We start from the raw sequence: 6192 nt of genomic DNA on the forward strand, positions 1-6192 counted from the left end.
CTTCAAAATTGAAGGACAACTTTTCTCAGCCATTTTCTTAGATATGTCACAAACTTCTGACACAGTGTCCCATCAGCTGCTCCTCAACAAACTTACCACTTACAGTCTCAATACCACACCCCTAACATGGTTTCACAGTTATATATCAGACCGTCAAACAGTCCACTGTATGGGCAGACTCTCCCCACTATTACCAGTCACCATGGGGGTACCACAAGGCTCCATACTTGGGCCCCTCCTCTTCATATTTACCAACAACCTATATACTGCCACCCAACATGCCACCGTCATCCAAAATGCAGATGACTCCTCCCTTATCTGCTCAGCCCACTCTCCACAAGAACTCCAACACAAAATGCAATCACCATTCATTGAAAAGTAACACACCAGCCACCAACTCATCCTAAATCCAAATAAGACCAAGCTCATAATTTTCTCTAATAAATCTTCCAAACCCAGTACCCAATCCCTCTCCACACTATCTAGCAACGGTACAAAAAACAAACCCACCAATCAGACCAAGCTGCTAGGGGTAACCATAGATGACTCACTAAAATTTGCTAAAACACATCTATCTGACCAACAAAAAAAAAATGCACTCTAAACTAGGTGCTCTACACAGGGTTACACCTTACCGTACACAACAAGCTGGACTGGTCACTGCAAGATCCCACTTGCTATCCACCCTCCTATACTGCTCTGGGGGGGTCTTTACTAACCTATCAAAAACCAACCTAAACAAACTGGGCTCCTGCTATAACAGAATAGCTAAGTTTGTCACCAACCAACACCACAGAACACACCACTGCACCACTCTCCGACAGCTCAACTGGGTAGAACTTCCCAACCTATTATTACTAAAACAACTTTCATTTGCCCATAAAATCATATTCAACCCTACTGACTGCTCAGCTCTATCAAACCTAGTCCAGCCAAACACAAACTGTAGACTCCTCAGGTCATCCAACAAACTAATTCTAAAAGTAACCCAGTCTCACAACTATCACGAAGACTCCCTCTACTCCCATAAAATAGCCAAAGACTGGAAAACCCTTCCTCAGATAACTAAAAACCCCAACCTGTCCACATTTAAAACTACCCTGAAAAGACTATTTAAATGATAACTGGCTACACCTCTGTATTGCTCCCAACTAATATTCTTCCTGTTTATTCCCCAACTCATCTCACACGTTAGCTCAAATAGCGCTGATCCCACATAGGACTATCCCACTATCCATCTTATCTTTATTAATCTATGTTCCTTCAGATGACCTAATTTGTAAAACTACATGACCAATTTTGGTCTTTCAAAGTGACTCGCCTTGTAAAGATACATAACTTACGTACTCATATATACTGTTAAAAAAAATTGCATTCCTGTATGCCTGAAACATGGATATTTATATTGTATTCTGTTATTATATTTTACCTTAATATGTTTAAGCTCATTTACATATTTGTTAGCAATGTACTACTTAATAAGTTTACTGCTTGTACCATAATAATGTTATTTTTTGTTGTGGAGCTTTTCTCCCTGGGTCTCTGCTGAAAAACGGGAATTTTTTTTCAACCAAGTCGGACACTACCAAGTTAACAAATAATAAAATTTGGTGATGAAGGAAAATTAAACCTATTAAATGTCTATGCATATGAAACTTAATGGGCAAAACTAGGTAAGACACAGGACACAAGTGATGGAGGGCCAAAGGGATCTGTGTTAAGGTCACTTGTTTCAGACTGATTATGCTCAGAAGTGGGAAATGGGTTATGGATAGCCAAATATGCTAAATGACTGCAAACTATTTAACACAATTACTTCAATGCAGCATGCCACTCCCAAAACAAAAAGAAAATAAATAAATGAAAGTCTGATACAATAGTAATGGCTTTTGTGTCTACAAAAACAGAATCCCAAACAAATTATGACTACAAGCTAATGATTTTTTTTTGATTATTTGACTATTTAAAGATCTAGTTACAGCAGACAGCAATTTAACCTCTGACCAGTGTGTAGCTACCAAAGTCAGAAAACTGCACTGTGTACAGCCAATGTTAACTGGTACGTCTGGTAACTCCAGGGAGTTAACCGGTACGTCTGGTAACTCCAGGGAGTTAACCGGTACGTCTGGTAACTCCAGGGAGTTAACCGGTACGTCTGGTAACTCCAGGGAGTTAACCGGTACGTCTGGTAACTCCAGGGAGTTAACCGGTACGTCTGGTAACTCCAGGGAGTTAACCGGTACGTCTGGTAACTCCAGGGAGTTAACCGGTACGTCTGGTAACTCCAGGGAGTTAACCGGTACGTCTGGTAACTCCAGGGAGTTAACCGGTACGTCTGGTAACTCCAGGGAGTTAACCGGTACGTCTGGTAACTCCAGGGAGATAACTGTACCACATTTTGTACCTTAAATTAATATAATGATGTCTTTTACAGACTTTAAACTACTCAAAAAGGCTTCAAGAAGCACCATTACATTCAGTTTTTATACATTACTAATTGATGACCTCTGCTTGGCGAGATCTGATTTCATTTTATTTAAAATTGTATTGTTGCAATCAGGAGGCCTAACATTAAAATAAATAAACAAACAAGGAAAACAATGACAGTTGCATTAGAAAAGGACTGAATACTGAGTGAGTTTCTCTTTACAATCAGTAGGGTCAGTAACTAACTTTTTTCAAACAACAAACCCGATACACAAATGGAAAGAAAATAAACAAGGTTAAGGCAGTCGAGTTCCTTACAGACACGTGGATCATAAGCCTAACAGCGAAACCTATGACCCTGTTAATACTAGCAGTATGGTGCACCAACACTCGACGGCTTTACTTGAAGAGACCACCTGATGATTATTTAAGTCACAGCCATTGTTTATTGGCGGTTCCTAAATGCAGTACGTTTTTACTATCATTAAGACCGAATCCATACCATACCTTACACATGCAACATCAATTACTCAACATCCGATGGCTGTGACATCACTTCAGTAATATTCGCTTGCTAACAAGAGAGATTTTAAATGCTCTTTACAATACAGCCACTTCTGGCCATATAAAAACTTTATGTACAACTCTCTTTTCTTAGTATGTTCAACAGAAATGCAGAACTGCTGTCAAAATTTCCTAATGTTAAAAACCTTAAAACTGATAGTCAAACAACCCAAAAATGTTTATTTTTCCCTTGCTGGACTTAGCAAATTTGCTATTTACTTTTCTACCTCATTTGAGGAAGTGTGTAGCACCCCTGCTCTAAATGACAGAAAAGGAGCCCAATCTGTGCATAGTGAATTATCCAAAACAAGTTGGATCCAAGATTCAACAAGTAGTGTTATCATCTGTTTTAAAAAAAAAAAAAAAAAAAAAAAAAAAAAAGGAGGGACAGACATCCATACTTTCCCCCAAAATCTGATCTTTTGCATTTAGACCATTATATGAAGATATCCATTTTAAAGATGCTTACTGGCATACTGCATAAAGTCCACACCGCAAATAAATAAGTTGGAAAGCAGGTGAATCTATCTAAAACCTTACAATGCACCATCCACAACAATATTCAGAAATGTTCTCATTTGGAAACCAAATTTTATTGATGACAGCCATAACAATTTATTCTGCTAACACTACATACAAGTCAAAACATTTCTGATAATGCTCTGTGCATTACATATTCTCAAACTATAACTTTATAGTATATATATATATATATATAAGTATATAAGACAGTATAGTCCCCATATAGTCAGATACTTTTAAGCCATTCATTGTAGCCCAAAGCTTTTACTGACGCACTTCATTAAAAACAATTACTTTCAAGTGCAATTTAACCACAATAAACCTCTCTTTTATTTCTGCTTAACCACGTTAATAATCTCCCCTAATACCTGAACATAGCATTCTAGACTGGATATTAATTATAATTACATTCACCCCTCAAGTACACTCAAACTCAAAGTGCAACAATCACAATACTTTTATAATTCAGAAATAAATTAAAGTACAAAAAACAACAACGTACAACAGGAATGGATTAAAAATATTTTCAAGAGCACATCTTTTTAACATACTAATAAAACAGTGCAACTGGACTCCACTAAAATATCTATCCCTGGCCAAATCAGTTAACTATTTCCACCAGTCTTTACTAGACATCCTGAACTCTACAGCACCCTTACAGAAAGTTAAAAATTCCACCAGTCATCTTGCTAACTACAGAAGTAACGCAACTGATTTCAAAGCCTCGAAAACCTGGGGAAAAAACAACAAACATCATTCTACGTCAGTTAGAATGAAAGTGAAGAACGTAATTAAAAAAGAAAGGATATTTAAGAACACCATTAAAAACTAAATAAAATAAGGCCAACACATAACCCATAATTGGAGTAAATATTTGCTGAATGTAACCAAACTCATGCAGAGGGTTTACAAGGTTAACAGTTTTACAACTAATTACAACACAAGCAAAACAAACCAAACAAGATAAATGTTGCTAAATTTAGTTAATCCACACACAAATATAAACCATGAGTTGTATTAAAAAAAATCCTAAACAAATGGTTTAGAATCATTATTTGACCTACAGATGAAGCTAAACTGGAGTCCATACAAGTTACAGTGGTTTCTCTTTGTACAGCTGAGATTTAGTGAATGTCAAAATAAATAAGCCAACCCACTCGTTGGTGTGCTGAAAATGTGAACGTTCTGTAAAACATAACATCTAGTGGCAGTTTCAGGAGTTATCACGATAACCGGACTCAAAACAAGCTTCCTGTTTACCCCTGACCACAGCCACAGCTCACCTTAACTACACAATACAGACAGAGGGCAAATAAAACTCAGGGTAAGGTGATCAGCAGTCCAACTTAAGCAGAATGGGAAGACAGCGTTCGCCAAGCAGCCCCCATGTGCCGATCACAAGCTAAGTGTGAAGGAGACACATTCAACAGCCACCTGTTTACCTGTTATTGTGAGAGTCAGGTACACTATGTACACCCCACAGAAGAAAACAAATGAGTGTTACGGTAATGTCTGGCTGCCAGCTGTTGTACAACACTCATCAAAAAGTTTAGTCACGCCAGCACACCACTCCACATGCAACATCCCGATACAGAACACCATTCACAGCTAGAAAAACCAAGGTAAACACATCACCTGCTCCGAAAAGAAACCATGCGAAAGTACACAAGATGCTGCAACCCTAACAGCCGATCATTTCACATACACATCATCATCATCATCATGCCTGCCAAGCCCAATGCCAACGACACCGGCTGCAGGAACATCATCATCAGACTGCAGGGGGGTGCTGGGCCCCATTCATTCCCACCACAAGAAGGAAATCTCTCCAGAGTCACCGACTCCAGTGGAGGCAATCCTAGTGACTGCACAGTGGATCTCAGCATTGTACAGCTTGACAGCACATCTGCCATCTTTGTCAGGGCTGAGATGATGAAGATGACAGCACACATCACAAAAACTTAAGGCAACAGTGATACGTTGTGCCGGCACCTGGTCCGGCTTGTGTTGACAGGAGGATTCTCACTTCATCTGTCCTACGTGCCTCTACAGCACTGTAGACTATGTCTGCACAGCTACCCAGGCTAGTCATACATCTGGACAACACACAACCACAGCAGGCTCACAAAGGCTAACACAACCAGCCGCCGTGTAACTTCCCAAAATACTCACAGTGGACAGCTTTCCTGGTGCTTACAGGGACCAAATCATATGTATATATCCATACAGTGATGGCTTGGCTACAGCAGTACCGCTGTCCCCTGGGCAAAATGGCGACGTAAAATGACACGATAGGACGCCGCCGAGCTACCAGCTTCCTGTGCTGCTTCACACTGGCCACCGGGATCTGATTTCAGGAAATTCAGGAATTCAGGGAAACGTTCGCCAAGTCCGCCCCTCTTCCCACCTAACGAAATGACATCACACACACGCCGGTGGTCACGTACGTCACAAGATGGCCAGCAGGTAGGAAGTTCTCCCAGCGGAAGCACCGCCTCCGAAAAGTGAGACTCACCTTCAGTTAATGTGTATGTAAATAATCTGATTTCCAAAGGAGAAAGTTGATAGGGTTTAGGGCTGCTGAGGAAAGCTGATACTTGAACTCTCCTCTGGTTATTAGCATATACCTTACAACATCTTTTCCTGCTGCAGACCTTGAAAAGTGTTTGTTTTTTTTTT

The 6192-nt window shown here is 39.8% G+C and overlaps 1 protein-coding gene across 1 annotated transcript in view; it reads right to left on the minus strand.

Moving 5' to 3' along the window:
• Nucleotides 1–5938, minus strand: part of PPFIA1 (PTPRF interacting protein alpha 1) — a 2891353-nt gene extending 2885415 nt beyond the window's left edge. Inside the window, exon 1 of the mRNA XM_044082514.1 lies at nucleotides 5686–5938. The gene's annotated coding sequence lies outside the window, so the exon portion shown is untranslated. The remainder of the gene's footprint in view (nucleotides 1–5685) is intronic.
• Between the last annotated feature and the right edge of the window lie 254 nt (nucleotides 5939–6192).

This window comes from Protopterus annectens, chromosome 9.part0, assembly GCF_019279795.1.
Source record: "Protopterus annectens isolate FY-2018-M chromosome 9.part0, PAN1.0, whole genome shotgun sequence".
Classification (NCBI taxonomy): domain Eukaryota; kingdom Metazoa; phylum Chordata; order Ceratodontiformes; family Protopteridae; genus Protopterus; species Protopterus annectens.